At 35.8% G+C, this 21,923-nt stretch overlaps 1 protein-coding gene across 3 annotated transcripts in view; it reads left to right on the top strand.

Moving 5' to 3' along the window:
- PAG1 (phosphoprotein membrane anchor with glycosphingolipid microdomains 1) overlaps positions 1 to 21,923 on the top strand; it is an 89,335-nt gene that overhangs the window by 44,333 nt on the left and 23,079 nt on the right. Inside the window, exons 1-2 of one of the 3 annotated variants that reach the window (XM_034430029.2) lie at positions 3,981 to 4,494; positions 9,054 to 9,098. The gene's annotated coding sequence lies outside the window, so the exon portion shown is untranslated. Of the gene's footprint in view, positions 1 to 3,980; positions 4,495 to 9,053; positions 9,099 to 21,923 lie in introns of those variants that run through there. The other 2 variants (XM_087890732.1, XM_034430028.3) reach the window with 2 other exon arrangements.

Genomic DNA, 21,923 nt, shown 5'->3' with positions numbered 1-21,923 from the left:
CATTGATATCATCTCTCCTGCCACTAAGAGTAGTAAGTAGCATAAGGAACAGTGGAACAAACATTTTAAAAATGAGCAGTATAATATTACTTAATTTAAAATGAAATAAGCTTTGACACTTTCAAAACAGCAAGTGACTCTAAGGGATGTAGGCAATTGTAGATTAAAGATGGAAGACTGTGAAGGGGAGTGGGCGAGAGAAGTCTACTACTCTGTCGATCCTAACAGATTCATCATCCTCTAACAGCTAAGTTCCTGGTCCCAATTTTACTTACATGTATCCTGTATACACCTTTCTTTCTCTCTAGATGACAAAATGTCAACACAAAAAAATAAGTAGAAGAAGAACGTGTCTATATAAATCAAACACATTTGGCTGTTACTTTATCTATATCTTAGTAACAGGTTCATTGTAGAGTGACCTCTTAGCAAATGGGGTTTTTTGTAGATGAACATAATTTCTGCTAGCCAACTTAGCAAAATCCATACTTTCACACATAACTATGAGTACTTCAAAACCACTTTTTCTAAATAATTTCTCATCAAAATCGTCGTTCATTCTAACATTATTGTGTCTGACGCTATAAGAGCAAATAAAAAAGAGCAACAAAGAAGTCAAAAAATTTATGTGTCTTGTATTGATATTCAAAATTTTAGGATTAAAATTTTGGAACTAATTGTAGGATTAATTATCTGGTAATGTACAATGCTTGGCATCTCCTTCTGGTGAATGAATACATTTCTGGTTCCATTAATATTTAATTTCAAAGTTTTCCATTATACTGACATCCAGTGATTTGGCATGCTACTTGACATTCTTTTTAATCATATATGGCATGTCAGAAAAGCATTGTTATTACCATTCCCCTGTGTCTTAAAGTCTTAGCAAATTTATTTACCCTAGAAAATATTCTGCATAATTTAAATTATGTCCAGGGAGTTTTTATTATTTAGTCATGTCATCATTGTAAATGGATTGGCTTTTATATTTTTGAAGTCATATTCATTTAAATGTGATTCAAAGTCACTAAACATAACAGAAGAAAGTACAAAAAGGAAAATACCCCCATGAAAAACTCTCCTAAATGCTTAATCTATGAGTAGTGCCACTCCTCTTCTTATATGTGACCCAAACAGTATGTTGAAATGGCAAACTACGCCAGTAGTCCCTGTCTAATATTTTTTTTTAAAATTTGATTTCTATGCCGCCCTTCTCCGGGGACTCAGGGCGGCTTACAATGCGTTAAGCAATAGCCTTCATACTTTTGTATATTTATACAAAGTCAGCTTATTGCCCCCACAAACTGGATCCTCAATTTACCTACCTTAGAAAGGATGGAAGGCTGAGTCAACCTTGAGCCTGGTGAGATTCGAAGTTACAGTAATTGCAGACAGCTGGTGTTAATCACAATGCTATCAGTCTGCTGAGCCACCAGGCCCTTATTGAATATTGAATAAATGTTGCCAGTCCACATGGTTAATTATTTCTAAAAGCTGTACATTTATTTTTATCACCTTTATTTATTTCAGTGTATATGAATCCATTGATCACTGCATAATCCAATGAATGGATTCAGAAAGTTCAAAAAGAATTGGCTCAAACCTCAACGTAGGGACTTTAAAAAGATCCTTCATACTCAATAATTAATTGGTTTGGAAAACTGTTTCCAATTCATGTAAGAAGAATCTCATTAGATTCACCAAACTATTTCTTATTTCTCCCAGCAAATGGCAAGCAAGTGTTCCAAGACTACAATATGAGGATATTGTAACTGAGTATGGAAAGAACTCCAGCAGAGTGCAGGAACACTGTTGTCCTTTTCCCCTTTGTGCAATATGCACACCAGGACATTTTAGGCAAGAAAAGGGTGGGGTTTTTTTTTAAAGGGAGGTGAGTTCTAAGGGATTTCCCTCCCCTAAACGTGTATATTTTTCATCTCCATTGTTGTCACATCATAAAGGAATATTCTTGCTCTGATTGTGTTTATTTCAGTTCTACTAGCCAATTATATATTTTCAGGATCCAATCTGGGTCAGACACCTGTCCTCTGGTCCCGGTGACCGATCCAGATTAGATCCTGCAACATTATCCCGGGACACGTATATTCGCTTTTATTCATGTATATTTTCAGTAGATTAAATCCTAAACTTGTTTTATGCAAATGGAAAGGCACTTCCATCCATGGAGATTTTTTTGATTTGATGCAATATTAACTAGATGGAAGAAGGGAGAGTGGCTTTTTCAATTCTCTTCTTGCAGTCTTCTCCCACTGTTTTGGAAAGCCCACGAACAGATTTTTAGAGCAGGTGAAGAGGAAAATCAACATTTGTTGGCAGGAATTTCCCTGAAATTTTCCTTATGAGACAGGAGAATCTTCTGAACACATCTGTGTCTTGAATCCCCTGTTGAATTAATTGATTTTCCCAATTCTAAACTCAGATTCTTTTCATTTTTCATCAAAAAAGAATTCTCATAAATAATATGAAAGAATATTGTATACAATAGCTCCAGAATAACTTATTAATTTATTCTGTGAGTTACATTTGAGTGCAAAATTCTACATTACTTAAATGTTATTTGATACTTGTACAAATTAATGAACAAACTAGCCTTGAGCAGTAAATGTTTTTCAAATATCTATAAGATGTATGTGCTATTTCCTTTTACTATCCACTTGGGAGAACAAGTGCTATAATAAGCAGAAGTAGAACTAAGTTGTATCTTGGAAGAATTAGAAATTCATTGAATGAATTCACTGCTCTTATAATCGTCATGGAGCTGGTATTTAAGAAATGTGTCAAACATAATTGCTGCATGGACCCTATTCATCAGAAGATTATCTCAACTCTGCAGGGTTAGTTGTCTCGGATGTTTAGAAAGTTGTTATAAATAAATGAACATGAAAAGTTGAAGATTGTTTCTTTCTGATTTATTACAAATGTAAGTGTGTAATGTAAATCTACATCATTGGCTAAGGTGAAAACTTGCAATTTTGGATGAGTTCCTGTGAGACTCCTCATTCCAGCCAAAGGGCCATCTGATCTAATGTTCTCTCTCCAGCAGTGACCTGTCAAATGCCCTGAGAAACTCTCAAATAAAGGAGGATGGCAAACAGGCACTCTCTGTTTGTCTGCACATTTGGCAGCTCTAAATTAGCCTCAGGCAAGAGGAGAATGAAACAGAAGGCCCAGGAGTCATTAGATCCAACTGTTTTCAGACTAGAAATGTAAAAGAATTTCATTATTATATTCATATTTTGATCATTTGTCAGCTTCATATTTTCTGGAGCAATATAAATCAAACGTAACTTGTATTTACCCCACTCAGAATTTTGTAATGCAATCTTCCTAACAACAAAAAGTGCATTAAAATGAAAGATTCAAATGCAAATATATTGAATATTGTCAATATTCTATGTGAAGTATGTATGTTCAAAATGCACATTATATCATAGAGAAATTCTTAATAAAATGTACATAGTGGAAGAAGCAAAAATAACAATAACAACATTGACTATATAACATATTTCAATTACAGTACTGTAGTTCAAACTAACTTCAACATCTTTTCAGTACTGTCATCCTTGAACAACTGTATTAAAACACAGATATCAAAGGAATACTTAAACCTTTAATCTTGTATTTTGAGCTAGGGCGATGTATGGAAGATGTTTATGCAATCTTTTGCATCTCCAGAAATGTTTACTGAAGAGAATTCTCATTGCTGCCATAGAACAAAGTAAATCTCCTGTCATTGCAAAGATTTATCTACATTCTTAACTAAAATCTCACTTGAAACGCTTGCTTTTTCATTTAAAACACAAATACTTTATCTCCAAATCCATTTCAAAACAGAGAACAGCAAACATACGGTATGTTTTCACATTCTGATGATTCCAATTGAATTTTCTTCATGTCTTGTCTTTTTGTACAAACTTAGACCTCATAATGATTATTCCAGATGTTTTCTTTTTACATTCAGTCACTTGGCATAAAAATATGAGGCTAGCAGATACTTTTCATCTGTACATCTGGGGTTGTGAGTTTTTTTTTTTAAAAAGAATGGTATCAACTTACTGCCCTTTTAGTAATAATTATTTCCTTTGAGGAATAGGGAGCATCATAGTACAGATATCCGTGATTTTTTCCCATCCGTTCTCACCCTACTTAGATTGCTTTGAAAGGAGGAGGAGAAAGAAGTTCAGATCTGTACATGAGAGGAGTGTCCTTGTGATACTATTCATTCTCTGTTCTGACAGAGAAGGCATTGTCTGTTCAGTGTAATAGGCTTGGCAGCCAAATTAGGTAGTGATCTGTTGCTGTGCATATAGACTCAGAAAGTATCAGAGCAGGCAAGAATCTGATAATTCCAAGAATTGGATCAACTAGAAATGACTTTTTAACATGTTGCTACATATGTAGGAGGCAGAGTTGGGGGGCGCATTGCTTCTGTGTTGGAGTCTGGGCTACACGAAGAAGAGTTTTAGACTGAAGGTAATCTTTTCTAGGTTTGCATGTTGCTTGCTTGAAGCCACTAAAGATTGAGCATTGTGAGACTAACTTGATTCTTTGGGATTCTGAGAATCATTTATGATTGGAATGCATGCCTCTCCACTGTGCCCATATTGACTGAATTAACAATTAAATGAGGAAAGTATGTGAAAAAGAAAAGACTAACCAGATTCCTATATCTGTAGCATTATCCCAAATAGGTTATGTTTATATGGGTTTGAAGATTTTGTTAATTGAAATGCATTCATGTAGAACCAGCCTGCAGGATTACAGGCTTTTCTTTCTTTTTGATGTCTTTTGTAGTAGATGCTATACTGAATGATGTAGTAAAATATTATTTCTATAACATAGAGTAAAACTGGGAGAAGAGGGAAGCGTTATTCAGTATTAGGTTGTGCTGGTTAATGACAGCAATAAAGTAATTTTCTGAATATTAGGAAACAATATTTCTTAAGAAATTGACTATTAATACTTCACAAACTTTTTACTTAAGATTTGTTTTCCATTTCTCTTACAATTATTCCTTGTTAATGTCTCTCTTTGTTTCCTTAAAAGATTTAGTTTTTTTTAAAAAAACAAAAACATCCCAGTTTGAGAGCCTGCATGTCTTTCAGCTATTTTTAATTTCAGCTGTGACCCACAATCATTCATGTATTATTGAGAAATGCCTAATATTTGTGGATGGCGGTTGAATATTTGTTTAATTACTTAACTTTTTCAAGTTTGAGGAGGAAGTGTAAGTGGCCAGGAATCTGACTTCCAATACTTGAAAGGTGAGCTGAGACTAGAAAACTATCTGCATGGCATCCGGTTGAATGCCTGCAGCCCTTCGTTCTGGAGAACCTTCACATGCTGTTTGTGGATCTGCTAACAGTTCTGCTCTCAAGGGGCTCAGAGTTTCTTTGGGCCTCTGTTGTATCTTAATCCACAGGGAACAACTGCTCTAAGTAGCAAAACACGCTAGGTTATATGTGAGGCACTGGAAACGTGCTGCTGCTTGACAACAGCAGTCCTTGCCTGTCTCTTTCGAAAATGACCTGACCAGCTGTATTTAGCTGTCAAGAGTAGGAAACCAATAATTACACTTTTACTTAAAAGAAGGAATCATTTCGTTACCAACTGCTTTGAGCTTACCATTTTTAACAGAAGACATTTAGGATCTCTTCCCTGTTATATTTTTAGGTGGATTGTTAGATAAAGATTTTTTTTTAAAAAAAAAAAAACTTCCTCTAGTCAACTCTAATTGCTGGTGAGAAGAATCAAGAAAGAATGTTCCATTTAGGATTTATGGCTGGGGGGGGGAGGAGGAGGAAGAAAAGGAATGAGAGTGAAAGAAAAACCTTTCTTGGCAGTGCTGGGCTGCTTTAATTGGCAGTGCAGGCTTCAAATGTGATGGAAAGTAGCTTACCCTCCACAGGGGGAGAAAAAGAGATAGAGAGAAAAAGCTTCTAAATACAGGAGTATGAAAATGGGAAATTTCTAGTTTAGGTGTTTCCATTTAAGGGGAAAAAAAATAAGGAAGGGAGAAAGTGACAGGAGGAAGGAACAAAGAAGATTTTGCCGGGTGGCAGGATTGGTTCATGGTTCAGAGACCTGCTTGCACAGATGTCCTCCTGTTGATTTATCAGGTTCCAGCAATCAGCAATGCAAATGGGGAAAAGGCTAGGGGGAAATCTTTGCACAGCCCCTTTGCAAAATTATGAATGTGGAAAACAGATGCTGAAAATACACTTAATACAAACTTTGCCTGGGTAGAGAGTTAAGAATAGCTGAAGCTTCCTACTAAGTCTGTAGGCAGTAGCAAATTCATTAATTAAATAATATATGGAATGGGCCATAGTTGGATTTGTAGGTAGATGAAACTGCTTTGTACCACATCAGATTTCTTTGTTCATCAAAGCAAAAGTTGACTAGATGTACACATCGTGTATATGTGTGTATGTGTGTGTGTGTATGTGTATACACCCACACACACAATGATCTCTGTCATAGAATTATTTCCTAATGATTTTGGCAATACTAAAAGTCTAAAGGAGTTTAACTTAAAGGATTTTTTGCCCTAGCCAATTAAATAGTTTTGTAATCTATGGCCGCATACATTTTAAGTAATATATTGTTGGATAGACTAATGGTCACTTTATGACATTCTGACATAATGTTAAACCAGAATGTTTAACTACTGCTGGTGGAATAAATTATAAAGTGGTTTGTTTCCCTCATTTTAACTAAATTACAATCTGTCTTCACTGTGTCAAAAGCTGGATGGGTAAAATAATTGGAAACAGTATGTGGATTTGTGCTTGAACTTCTGTTATGTGAAGAAATATCTGGAACAGAAGATTTGCTATCTTCTGTTCCAGATATTTCTTCACATAACAGAAGTTCAAATTTAATGCTAAGCTTTTCTGCAAACTCAAGCAATGATAGCAATAATTAAAATGTCTCTTATATATAAAGTAAGGGGAAAAAACTACTTCTGGAATTAGAAATATTTTTCAATGTTTTTTCTTTGCCCCATGAAATTAGCCCATGAAGTTTTGACTGAATTAAATTCAGTCCTTTGGTCATTAAAAAAATAGAAAGCCATCTGGCCCGTGTATAAAATAGAATACATATTGCTTCTAAGGTCTGTGTTTTGTCTAATCTTACTTTTGTGTTAAAGAAAGACTCACTGTTTTCTATAAAAGAAAACCACTGACATTTAATCGTTTTTTTCTTTCATATGTTTATAAGATTGGGAGGGAAGTGGTCAAAAGATCTATGTCTGTATAAACTGAGAACATTTGGACACACGCCCCAGTTATGTCTTTCATGAATAGTTACAGAACATATATCTGATTTCCAGATTACAAACCACTCCTCTCTTTCTGCTTTTAACAGTAGTCTTCCTGACCCAGACAGGGAAATTTTAATAATGGTTAAGCTACATTATTTTCAGAGAACATCTGTACGTAAAGATTTAATATTAAAAATAATCATGTAAATTTCTCCAATGTAATTTCTGGAACATTTCTGTAAATGTTCCAGAAATAGTCAAACTGTCTAATTAGTCATTCACATAGATTTATTTTTCTGATTATTAAAATACCCGGGCTGGAATTTAGCATGCAAATAGGACTAGAAAAGTTCATTGAAATTAATTAGCTCCTGCAGGGAGCTACATTATATGGGCCAAAGGAACAATATATTTTATAAAGTTTATAACAGTTTGACTAAGAATGTCCTCAAATATAGTATTATCTGATTAAACAGGTTTAAAATGTAGCTTGGAAAAATACATTTTGCCAACTGGCTCAGTGTTTCTGAAACTCAGCAAGTTTAAGATTTGTGGACTTATTCCCCAGGGGGGGAGGCTCCACAGATTGTAAAGTTGCTGAGATTGGAAAACCCTGAGCTAGATGACAGCTTGGCTGATTTCAAAATGCAAAGTAAAGTCAAAACTGGTTAGTATCTGTATGGAAGTCCACCAAGAAATTTCAGCCTGGCCCAGGAAGCCCAGAAAGGTATTGGCAAGCCATTTCATAAGATTGCCAAGAAAATGCCATGTCCATGAAGTTTCTCTTTATGCAAGAAATAGGAAGCTTCCATGCCCTTCTTGCAACTATCATTGAGGAAGAAAGGTAATTTTTATGAGATCTTTTTTAAGATTAAGAATAAAATAACTGAAGGAAGGTTAAAGCAGATATGGGCAAAACATTATCAATTCATTTTCAGTTGCCAGAGAATATTAAGAACGTGTATCTGAGTGGCAGAAAATGGAGGAAAATAGGTGTATTATGCTTTAAATATGTTCTATGTTCCATAACTCTCTCCAATGCCCCTGAAATGGAGACATGTGAGAAAGTCCAGCATCAGATCTTCCAGGGATGCCCTTATGCTTACATTCTGTCTTCTTGGTTATAGCTCTTGACTATGAAAAGATCAATGTAACAAAATAGGCCCCAGTCAAAAAGAAAGGATTCCTGGCTTAAAGAAAAGAGTTAGTTGGTCAGCCAAAGGCTAACACTACAGCTTCCCATTCACTAATTCTCCTTGGCAATGTCATCACTCCAAACACCATTTGCATTTAAGCAGCAAATGCTGTGTTGGGTTCAGAATCTATGTTCTTCCAGAAGAAAGTACCCTTTCAGTTCATAGAAGGCATCCAATCCAGCAGAGAGTTCTGATGCCGAATAGAGAAGTATTTCTAATCACCATCAGTTCTACTACAAAACATGATTTGTACGGTTGAGGTATTCTGGAGCAGAATCGAAAGGAGGAAGGAGGATGGACCAACATTTTCTCCTCCCATTTGCCTTCAGCAGGAACAGCTCTATTCAATATCTCTTCACTCTGGTGGAACTGAAATAGTGGGCCCAAGAGACTTTCTGTGAAATCTGTATTTGCCATGATAACATGTAGAGGTAACTTGAACTTCTATTGAAATAACCAGTTTTTTTCTTCACTATAGGCTACTTAATGACTCTAACATTATTTTAAGTTAGGAAGAATGGGAGGTTATTCATCTCAAGCCTGTGCTTTTTTTTTTCTTTTCTTTTCAGGGTACGCAGTGCTTACTCACTGAAGCTGTATGACAACTCTGTAAGGTAAGCAAGCATTTTGTGTTATTCAGTTCAGTCAAGGAGGTTCAAAACTGCTGCCATGTTTCCCAGTTTAGCACTGGGTTTTGCTTTCTATTTTGCCACAGCTCTTGCCTTTTCCCAGGAATGTCTGAATGCAACTTTATACTGGGTCATCTATATCAATAATAGTCACCTACATTATTTCAGTGGACATCTATATATAGCTCAAACAGTAGCTTCCATACACAGTTTCTTGCAGATCCTGTTGTAACTAAGTGATAAATTCTAATGGAAAAGTCATTCCCTTGGATTCACTGAACTGTGTGAAGCCAGTAAGATTACAGAATGCTCAAGCAATTAGAGTCAAATGAAATACAATGCATTTACACACGTCTCTGTCCATTTTGTAATTATCTACACGTTTTTAAAATATTTTTTATTAAATTGAATAAGAATGGGTCGAGAAAAGCACTGAAGTTTTCTGTTGAACATTACATATAACAGAATTCTATAAACCTGTAATCTGCCTCTCATAAAAAATAGATGACAGGAGAAAACCTCCTATGTATCTATAATCATATTTTTAGAAAACGGTATAATTTAAAAGTTGAATTATTTTTCCTTTCAGAAAAATGCAGTGCCAATGTTACATTTAATAATATCACAAGGTAAATATGCTTTGGTTTTATATAGTGCTGGGAAGAATAAGACATCCTGTGCTACTCCAGGTGTGTGCAATACGATCCCTTGACACTTCAGAATCACATAGCATCTCCTTATAGTCCTTAACATCAGAAACCACCAACTGCAGGATCAGTTAATTGCCTGATGAAAAGCAGTCTGTTCCTCAAAAGGAGTAGAATAAATCACAACCTCAAATCAGTCAGCATTGGAAAAAAAAATTTTTTTGAAGGTTGTGGTATGTTGCTGAGACAACATTTTTTCATAAGTCAATGTCAACCAGCTTCTTTTCCATTGATCTGTCCAAGGTGCTGAATTTCCCTGTTGTCTTATGCCCTGCACCACCATGGCATTGCATGGATCCACAATCAAACCAATTCTATACAATGTACTTCTTTTTAAGTGTCAGATCACTTTCCAATTTTCTTTTATTTTATGAAAGGCTTACCTGACTTTTTATATGGTAAACAGAAAAAGTATTAATACAATTTCAATGAAAATATTCATTCATTCATTCATTCATTCATTCATTTATTTAAAAGGCGCATATGGTTGGCCATGTTGTAGATTCTAGATGGCTCACAGCAATAATAATCCAAACACATTAAAACTGCATGTTTGAATCTGCATTCCACCAAGCCATACATTCCTTGGGCTCCAAATTCACCCTATCTCAATGCCTGGGGGGAAAGCCAGCCCTTTATTGATTTGGATGACTAAATGGGTGGGAGCCTGGAGGATCCTGGAGGAAGATTTCCAAAGAAATTTTGCCATAATAGTAAAGTGTGGATGTAGCCTTTGTTTGTAATTGGGTATCTTCCATTACACTTTTGTCCACATAAATATGTGATCAAGCATACATTACTATTTCGCACTAGCCCTTGATTCTATACCGGGGAGAAAATTTGTGCAATAAAATTATTTTTAAAAGTTTAGAAAGTGAGGTAGATGATGGATGGATGGATGGATGGATGGATGGATGGATGGACGGACAGATGGACGGACAGACAGACAGACAGACAGACAGACAATCATGCACATATACTCTTCCGTTATTAATTGAGTTGCTGTCCAGAATGCTATCATGTAGTTTATGGTCTTCCATAATCTCTGAGATTAAATAAATTCTTAAGTGCAGGAGAAATGTAGGAAAAAAAAGACAAAACAGCAATGAAAAAAAAATAGATGGTTACAAAAGGAAAGTTGTGACATTTTGCTGCTCAGTAAAACAGCATGAATTAAGCAGATGAAACCCCTCATCTTAAAGTACTATCCTTCATAAGATTATTAAATAAAATCAAGCATCTATTAGCATTCCTAATGCAAACAAAAGAAAAAGACATAATTAGTACAACTAAATAATTAATTCCTCTAGTAATTTTTTTAATCAAAGTAAAAGTAGACAGTAAAAGTCCCATATCATTAATGGAAAATGTAATATCTAGACGTAAATAGAAACTGCACCTACATTTCTCTCGTTCTTTTGTAATCACTAATAAAATGATTCATGGTTCTAAAAGTTTAGATTTTCAATTTGTGACTTTAATGTTATGTATGATTTAAAATACCAGCAACTTTTCTATTTCTTGACTTTAGTGTATCCAAAAAATATGAAGGACTTACTACAAAGGAGCTTGTAATGTGACATATGCTATATAACATTATAAAGAATGGCTTCACATCTGTTTGTGATTATTTTGCTGCTGCTTTCCCCGCCTCCACATTTCCTGCTTTCTTATATCTTTTTATGACATACTAGGTCTTGTAAATATTTTCATTCAATTTCTTGTGTCTCACACTCATATCTCCAATACAGATCTTATTTATTTATTTATTTATTGGTTCGATTTATATGCCGCCCTTTTCCAGAGATTCAGGGCGGCTTACAATGCGTTAAGCAATAGCCTTCATACTTTTGTATATACCTGCTTAGTAGGGCTTTCGGCCCCCCGTAAGCGGTGTTCTTTTTTATACAAAGTCAGCTTATTGCCCCCACAATATGGGTCCTCTTTTTACCTACCTCGAAAGGATGGAAGGCTGAGTCAACCTTGAGCCTGGTGAGATTCGAACTTGCAGTAATTACAGGCAGCTGGTACTACTTAACAGCACTTTAGTCTGCTGCGCCACCAAGGCTCTTTAACTGATTAAACAGAAAAAAAGACAAAATACTGTTGTGAAAGCTAGGGCTGCACAAATTGTTTCACAGAGATAGTTGGGAAAGCATTGGATCTCTTTGTTTATCATTACTGTAATGATATATTTTTCTTGGGTGCTGTTCCTTGTGATCTCCACATGGATGTGAATGCAGAGCTACTTCACTGCAAAAGATATATCCAGCCTTAATGAAAATTAATAGTTGAGTGTCTGATTCCATAGCAGCATATTTTTTTCTATCTCATTTCTGTGCATTCTTTTAGAAGACAATGTTTGTTTATTTATTCATTTATTGAATTTATATTGCCGCCTGTTCGCCTATTCAATATGTTAAATATCATAATCCTTTTTTCAGACTAGATTACTCTGATATGGTGTTCCAGATTTGCCAGATTTGTGATATGATTAATCTAGAACTGTAATCAAAGATAAATCTCACCACCAGGGCAAATGTTTCTTCCATAGTTGGAGCTCCAGAGAAACACACAGGAAAACAAATTAAAAGTTTAGAAAAGAGCCAGTACCATGTTTCACATAGTGTTAAAGAGCCTTCTCTTGCCATATCTTTTGCACCCCCTTCCTGACCACCATCCATCCTCTGTCTTTCTGCTTAAGTGTTTATTGGAGATTAAACTTGCCATCAAGAATGCGTACCTTCCTATTGTATCCCCTGTTAGGACATGACCTTCAGTGGGTTTTATCTCTTTATCCATATTGGGTGGGCAGTATGATACTCAAATTCCAAGTCATTAAGAGTTCAGTATGTAATAAACACCACCTTGAAATGTACTTTGAAGCAAACTGGTAACTAGGGTAGCTCCCATAACAAAGATGTTATATGGCAATGCCATGATTGTCCAATAAGTACATAGGTATCTGCTTTTAGGACAGCTACAATGGTCTTCTAGGCTATCGCAATGTAGGATGAATTGCATATTCCTGGTGCAATTGAACAAATGAAAGAAGGACTATCTTCAGCATGTCCTGTTCTAGATAATGCCATAACTGAATCTAGGAAAGACTCTCCTGGCCTTGATCTCCACCTATTTCTCCAACAGAAGTAGTATAAGCATGCATTTTATTCTGGGGAATAAAATACCAGAGGGAGTAAATATTTAGCCTTCCTTGTGTAATGATCTCTACAGTTTAGAATCCATGTATTTATCTTATAACAGGAGGCTTCAAATATTTATTTATTTATTTATTTGTGGGTTTATCCTGCATTTATTATTTTTAAAAAATAATTCAAGTCAGCAATCGTATCTAATACACCTTCCTCCTATTGTGCCCACAACAACAGAATAACAGAGTTGGAGGGTTCCTTGGGCATTTTCTAGTCCAACCCCTTGCTCAAGCAGGAGATCTTATATCATTTCATATAAATGATCATTCAGTCTCTTCTTAAAAATCTCCAGCAATGGAGCATCCACAATTTGATTAATTGTACTAACTATCAGGAAATTTATCTAGGTTGGTTCTCTTGTTGAGTAGATTCCATTCATTGCTGCTTGTCCTGCCTTCAGGTGCTTTGAAAAATAAGTTTATCCCCTCTTCTTTGTGGCAGCCCTTTAGATATTGGAACACTGCTATCATGTTATCCCTAATCTTTATTTTTATTAAACTAGATATACTCAATTCCTGGAACCATTCTTCATGTTTTAGCTTCCAGTTCCCTAGTCATCTTTGTTGCTCTTCTCTTTGTTGCTCTTCTCTGCATTCTTTCTAGAGTCTTAAGAATTTTTTTTTACTAAAACTGGATGCAGTGTGGATTTACCAAGGCCTTATTATAAAGTGGTACCAACACTTCATGTGATCTTGATTCTGTTCCTCTGTTAATGCAGCGTAGGACTTTGTTTTCTTTTTTTGGCAGCTGCAGCACACTGCTGGCTCATATTTAAGTGATTGTCCACTAGGTCTCCAAGATCTCTCTCACAGTTACTACTCTTGAGCCAGGTACCACTTATTCCATATCTGTGCATTTGTTTTTTCTTCTCTAAATGTAGAACCTTACTTTTTTCACCATTGAATTTCATTTTGTTAGATAGGGCCCAGTGTTCAAGTCTGTTGAGATCCTTCTGTATCTTAAGCCTATCTTCTGGAATGTTGGCTATTCCTGCCATATTGGTGTCATCTGCAAATTTGATGCGTTCCTCTTTTATCCCCTTCATAAATCAATTATGAAGATATTAAAGAGTACTGGCCTAAGACAGAGCCTTGAGGTACCTCGGTGTTTATTTCCCTCTGTGTAGATACAATTCCATTAAGGACTACATATTGTGTGCCTTTGGTCAACCAATTATAACCCTATACAACAACAATCCTGTGAGGTAGTTTGGGCTGAGAGAGAGTGACTGGCCCTAAGTAACTTGGGTGGCTTTCATGGGACTTGAACTTAATCTGCTTTCTAGCCTGGTGACTTAACAACTAGACGAAACTGGCTTTGCTATTATGTAAGCAAAGTGACATAACATAAACTGGATTTTCAGATGTTACCTGGGCGTCAGAATGTGATTTCATTCTGGAAAAACTGTAGAAGTATTTTTCTTAGGTTACAGATGTTTGTAAAAGGAATTCTCAGAATGTATATCCCTTGTTGCACAATTTTCTAAACTGCAATGTGCAAAAATGCCATCAGACTAAGATGGACTATGAAGCAGTGTAAAAGAGAAAAGAGCACAGAAAACAAAACATTTTACAATAGGCAAAGGAAACAGTTTCTCTTAGTGCAGATAGGAAGGGATTTTCATATGCTTACCTACTAAGCATAAAATGACATCCCAGTTACAGTAATGATTATGTAATTTCTGTGTGATGCTCAAATTTGCAAGCTGTCTTAAGAAAGAGCTTATCTTTCAAAGTTTGCCTTCCTAAAATGACTTATGTGGCATAGACCATTTCATTTTAATCCTGGAATTGAAAATGGTAATTCTCCCCTAGAATTATCATATCTGGCTGTTTTTAATCATCAGTTCTATGCATGTGTATTTAGTCACAGTGGGTAAATTTGCAAGCAAAGCAGGACACACAGGCTCTGAGATCCGCTCTGCTTGTTCAGCAGATGGTTGACATAATATCTTGCAGTATAGACCTGCTGAGTCCTAAAGGCAAATGTGCCATAAGTAACCTTGCCATAAGCCAGTTAATGCAAAGACAATTTTCTGTGTTGAGTTTGAAAAGCTCCTCATTTGTCTGCTGTCTGTGTACAGAGGCTGCCTAGCAGATTGTTTGTTTTAATCATACACTTTTTCTTGAAAGTGTTTTAACAGACTGAATATGTGTGAACTTTCAGCCTTTTATCATAGAACAGAACAACACATTATGCTGTCAATTACAACCAGTGAGTAGTGCTATGCATCTTCAAAAGACATTTCATGTTACTGGGCTGTTTTACAAATCTACTATCATCACCACATTTGCCACCCAAGATTACGAGGAAACTGGGTGTGCTGTATGGGTTTCCATGTAACGCTACAGTAAATAGGAAGCTAATCACTTAGACGAGGAGGATAGGAGTCAAGGATAATCAAAATTTCATTTGAAAAGCGACAGTGCTCTTGATTCAGTTCAGAGCCATCCAAGCTTCTTATGTTTGCAATAGGGATAAACTGAATTTTTCCTAAACTGCATCTTACAGCTTTGTGGATGTGGATGGGGGAGAATTTTTCATTGACAGCTGTGGACCAGAAATGTGAAACCAGAAATGGGGTAAAAAGAAAAAGAGGTGTGTAATGGTCCCAAGAAGCTTAATAATATAGGAAACACTCCTAGTAGTATCTAAAAAAATGCCAGAATTTTTATACCTGCTTTGCCCAATTTGGTCTAAAGCACTTGGCTGATCTTGAAAAACAATCATAGAAGGACTTAATTGGTTACTGCTTGAGTGGAAGAAAAGCAGCAGAAAAGCTAGATTGAGAAAGCATAAACTGGAATAAGATAATGACTAACAACTTCAGTATCAGAGTCGCTAATTTCTGAAGTTCCTGCTTTGATGTCTCTTGATTTTTCACCACGACTAATATTGGCATTAAGGTAATATATTTATACATCCAGTACACAGAAAAGCTCAAATATTTCAAGAACAGTCATATAAAGATATTTTCTCCAGATACTGAAGACACTGCTGTTCTCTCCCTTCGCTACAGCTTTAATGTCTCATCCTGTGTAGCAGGTTGAGTTCAAATAATAAATTTAAGAGTCAGATTATTCTTCAGCCATAAAACTTGATGAGTATTCATGGATCAATGTTTCTCACTTAAACCACCATACAAGCTTGTTAAAGGAAGTACAAGGTCCTTAAAGAACCTTAAAGTTGAAAGTAAAATGTAATCTATGAAATTTAGAACCTAGTCCACAGTGGCTTGCAAAATCTAAAAGGATTACAAGAGGCAAACCAGGCAACTGTGAGTTCTAGTCCCTGCCTTAGACATGAAAACTGGCTGAGTGACACTGGGCCAATCACTTTCTCTCACCCCAAGCCATCTCTAGGGTTGTGGGGAAAATAAGAGGAGGATAGAGTATTTGGTATGTTTGCCACCTTGAGTGATTTATAAACAATAATAAAGGCAGGATAAAATCAAATAAATAAATAGATAAAATGTTTTATCCAATCAAAGGCGCCTATTGCTGAGACTTACAGCTGAATAGAATATTAAGCTCCGTTCTATGTAAGGGTCTTCTTATTTTCAGGGAAAGGTGGTTGGAGGTCTTGTGTGTGTACTTATGAACTTTCCCTTTGGGATCATCAGAAAATTGCAAAATTAGTTGACATATAAAACTGTCTGAGAACTCCATCTCTCTCCCCCCTCTCTTACCCAATTAAATGTGCAAAGTCTGTTATTCATTAGTTGTGGAGATTTTTAAGACTGTATAAGCAGCAGATAATTAGATTTGATGATCATATTTGCTCTGTGGTATTTAAGGAAGAAAATCCACTGCTTGCAAATTGTTCTCTCAGGTTTATAATCTTACATTTTCCTTTTGCAGAAAAAAAGGCAGGGAAGTAACACAGCACCAGAAAGTTGAAATAGTTGGTTACAGATTTCTTTATACATCATTTCATCCAGTGGTGGGTTCCGCCCGGTTCCGCCGAGCCAGTAGCAATGACGATAGCGCTGATGATATGACACCACCGAACCGGTTCTGCCCCCCCCCCGCGTTATTCTTACCTTTTATTTGGTCCCACCCCCAATCTATTGCTGCCTCAGAGTCCCAGCTGATGGCTAGAGGGAAAAAAACTGTTTAAACTCTTGCTGCCGGGCTTCAAAGGCCACCCTACAGCTGATCAATGTTAAAAAAGAGCCTTGGTAGTACAGTGGTCTAAAGCACCCTGTTATTAAGACCAGCTGCCTGCAATTACTGCAGGTTCGAATCTCGCCAGGCTCAAGGTTGACTCAGCCTTCCATCCTTTCTAAGGTAGGTAAATTGAGGACCCAGTTGTGGGGGCAATAAGCTGACTTTGTATAAATATACAAAAGTATGAAGGCTATTGCTTAGCGTATTGTAAGCCGCCCTGAGTCTCCGGAGAAGGGCGGCATATAAATCAAATTTTAAAAAAAAGAAAAAGAAAACAAATGAGTAGATCAGTGCCTGCAAAAATATATGAGTAGATCAATGCCTGCAAAAATATATGAGTAGATCAGTGCCTGCAAAAATAGATGGGTAGATCGGTACAACTCTGCAAGCAGTTAAAAGCCTGGTAGACCAGTATCTCTGCTAAATCCTAAATAATTGTCACATGACCATCAAGTCATACCCACAAAATAAGCCACACCCACAGAACCGGTAGTAAACAAATTTAGAACACACCCCTGATTTCATCTAAAAATATTAAGGATAATTAATGTTTTAGAAAAGCAGTGTTGAGTGGTTGTTACACGTATAGCAATAAAATTGGAATCCTGAAGATACTTCAGTTAACTACTTCATGTTAAATGTATTTAATTTCAGGTATCAATGATCAAATGCACAATATTCTTGTCTGCATATGAAGTGGTTTTTTGACTATTGATTATTTTTAAATGTATCATTCTGAAAGTTCAAGTAATAGTTCTCAAAACTTTGCAGAGTTCTTTAAACCATGTCATTTATCTCCACAGCTCCGCTCTTTGAAAGAGATTGTTGTAGTTTAAGAAAAAGTTATATAGGCTTGTTTAATTTGCTTCCTACTTCTCATGAAATTAGAGGGAGCATGTTTTACAAAAATTAAGAAAATTAGAGAGTTGGGGAAGCTTTAGAGATATGTACATACCTGCATCCTTTTTTAGAAATGACTAATACAGAAGGTTTTCAGCAGAAGTCTCCAAAGTCAGCTTTCAGCAAACAAGATAAATTTGGAGAATGTAGAGTTTGCTTGCTTTAGCATACATTTGAAATATTCAAAGTATACAGATAATTGTGTCAAATGTTTAAGTTTACACATCTTAAATGGATACAAAAGAGCTATTTTAAACCATATTGAATTTTTGGAACACTTCATTTTCTTCTTTCTTGCAAGTTTATTTAAAATTTGAAAATATAGTTTGGGTCGTTTTAATTTATATTTGGTAATGATAAAAGAAAATATTTGTAGTTCAGGGTTGAACTGTGGGGTCCTTGGTGCTCTCTGAGATTAGTGGTTATCTTGCAGACATTTCATTACCAAACTAGGTAATACCATCAATGTTAGAGGGCATTTTTACCTAGTTTGGTAATGAAACATTTACAAGAAACCACCAAGCTCAGAGAGCACCAAGGACCACATATTTGGTAATATTTGTTAATTAGGGGAAGGGGCTTCAAGAATTACTGTGTGGTGCAGTTTCAGTCACCCTAATTGCATAGAGATGATTTCCACACGGACATTATATAACTTAAGTAATACTCAGTTGTCTCCAGGAAACATAAAATTGCTATGCACGCAATCAGGAAACATCAGACTGCTATAATCACAGTCATAGAGTATCCCAGAGAGAATATTTATCATGAAAATGGTTCCAATCTTGAGAAAGGTCTGGAGCTATAATATATAAAGTTGAAAATTATGCCATGAGCTTAAAAGGGTCATTTTTATTACTTTAATCAATAAAGTAAAAAAAAAAAAAAGGAGGGAGGACCACTAATAGTATCAAATGGAATTGCAAGCTGCCTAAACATATAGCATCAGCACTGACATATACATTTGCTGTAATTTTTAGAGTTTCTTTTTACCTACGCAGCAAGCTAAAAAACAATCAGAACATTTTTTTCTCTTACTCTAAAATCTATTTTTTCAGAGTGGGATCTCTGCTTCATGGCAAGTCCATACATTCATTCTGAAGGTACAACTTAATGGTCTCTTATGTTTAGGTGCCAAGGATCCCAATGTCCTTGGCAATAACAACACCCACAAAAGGAGAGACTGAACATTTTTCACCCTTTTCTCATAGGTGAAGTGGGAGTCTCAAGTTATTTAAAGGCAAAATACTTGCACTAAATCTAGCAGAGACTGAAAATACCTACTGTCACTCTTTATATAAAGAAAAACAAAAATTGTATTGTTGAAAATTGTCGTTTTGAAAACATAATCCAGTTCTAGGGCTGCAAAAAATGAAGAGAGATCAATCACAATCCACGGGTTGTGAAATTCCCATTTCTGGCACATAAGGATTCAATTGTTCATTACAGTTTAAAACTATAAACCTTGGTGGGAAGAACTGTCTTGAAAAACAGCCTGTGCATAATCCCTGTAATTATTTCTCTGATTCCAGAGAGAGTCAGAGTGAGAGCAAATGATATGCCATAATTAGGCAATAATGTATGCTTGTGGACAATTATTAAGTAGCGCCGACATCACTAAATACTACATTATAGACATTAATTAAGAAGTTAGAGAAGTCTGTAGGAAGCAATACTTCACCTTCATTGTTATTTATGAATACATCAGAGCTGTATCTGCCATCCATTTTTATTTCCATCAGCATATAAAGTAGTTCCGATGAGATCCAAACTACTAGTCTCTATGCACTGCATTTTAAATGGTGTTTATTTACCATGGAATGAAATAACTTAGCTTTTAGATGTTGACTATCAAGGGATGATCAGCTAAAAAATTTAGGATGAAAAAAATTAGAGATTTCATGTTCCCTTTAAACCAAGGGTCTCCATCCTTAGCAACTTTAAGCCTGGCGAACTTCAACTCCCAGAATTCTCCAGCTGGGAAATTCTGGGAGTTGAAGTCCACCAGCTTAAAGTTGGAGGCCCCTACTTTAAACCAACGTTTAACATTTATATAGTGATATTTATCACTGACTTTCAAAAAAAAAACCCTGTCTAGTTAGTGGTATTGGTACTTAATTTGTATATTTGTTTGCCTATATTCTAGGAAGAATTCTTAATGGAACTATGACCAAGATAAATTTTCAACGTAATCTGATTGTAGAAAAGTCATGCTATGGTTGATTATTAGAAAGAGATAATGATTCACCCTCTTCAAGTATGAGGACTTTCTTCTTTTCAGTGTCTAGATCACAGTTTAAACTGCCAGAATGAAACTACCCTTTTGGCTTTGTCATTGGCCCAAAATAAGTCATTATAGGACATATTTCTGGTAGTAGCCAACATACCAGCAGATAGGCCTGTCTCTGTGTCTCTCCACATTCACATAGTGTGTTGTTATCTGCTGAGAGTCTCCACATGAGCATATTGGATTTACATTTAGGCACTCCAACTCTCAACCTATTCAGGGTCCTCGAAGTAGCATAAGGCAGGTCAATCTTTCAGTCATATTTTCCTTTAATGTTATTTCTTGCTCAATGGTCTCCTTCCTCCTTCTTTTAATTTGATTTCGTTCTTGTGTACCCTTAAGAATGTTTGTTCTTGCCGTAAAGCTGTTCCTAGATCTGAGTCAGCTTTATGAGGACTTTATCACACTCTCTAAAAAATTATCTTCAAACACATTTCATGACAAGACATAAAGAACGGGCTAAAATCATATTTTCCTTTGTGCAATGTATAAAATAACTGTAGGGACCGTTGTCAGAGATAATACTGAAAATAAATTTTGTTGTGCGAGTTGTATACCAGTATGAATTGCTAATCTAAGAAAATGTAAATGAGAAAACGTTTGGTAATTAGTAATTTAACTTTGATGGATTAAATTGAATAATCACATTCCTGTGAAATTTTATCATAGCTGCAAATTATAATATGGCTTAAAATAAGAATGGATTGGTAATACACGAAAATGTAATGACTTTCAAGTATTAGGAGAAATCTATAGTCCACTTCTGCCATCTTGTGCTCAAGGTTGGAACAAGTCTTGCCTTCCATCAAAGTTGAACAATTTAAAACATTCACACTGGGCATAAAAATAAAACTATAAAATAACAATTGGAATCTATCAAGCAGTACAACCCATTGAACTTGCCAAATGAGATAATCTCTGGCAAATCTGATCAGTTTAGTTGGCGACATACTACACAATTTGCTATGCTAACTAGTCACAGTGACAAGGTGGGAGCAGTAGGAAAAGAGAAATGAATATAGGTCAGGAAAAAGGAGACTATCAAATTTCATTATAAGTTCTGCATCTTTTTCTAAATAATTTTAGCATTTATTACCCTAAAATTAACAGGGGTTTTACAGCACAGAAATGTGTTAAATTGGATTTGTTTAGGTTTCGGTACTGGAACAAGAGCTAAACTAATAAAGCTTGCTTCTCAGTTTCTGAAAATTGCCAATCTCTTCATACCAGTTAATCACCGTTGTTATATGGTTTCAGAATAGTGACCATTTTGTTTCCTGGATCCTCGGACAAATGTTGGAAGTGTAATTCGGCAGGGGTACTTTTTTTCACCAGTGGTGGACCTGCCCTCAGATCAGGAAATTTTGGGAAAAGATTCAAAAATGGTTGAACGAGATAACAGGTGCAAGTTTCCCCCTAACTCCAGATTCTTACTTACTTGGAATCAAACTAAAAGAAGTGGGCAAATAAGACTGGCACCTATTCATCCATATTACAACAGCAGCGAGAATGGCACTTGCCCAGCATTGGAAAAA

This window comes from Pantherophis guttatus, chromosome 3 (assembly GCF_059756535.1).
Source record: "Pantherophis guttatus breed Tessera chromosome 3, ASM5975653v1, whole genome shotgun sequence".
In the NCBI taxonomy this organism is placed as follows: Eukaryota; Metazoa; Chordata; class Lepidosauria; order Squamata; family Colubridae; genus Pantherophis; species Pantherophis guttatus.
The sequence above is the reverse complement of the archived record's forward strand: the minus strand, read 5'-3'. Positions and strand labels throughout refer to the sequence as shown.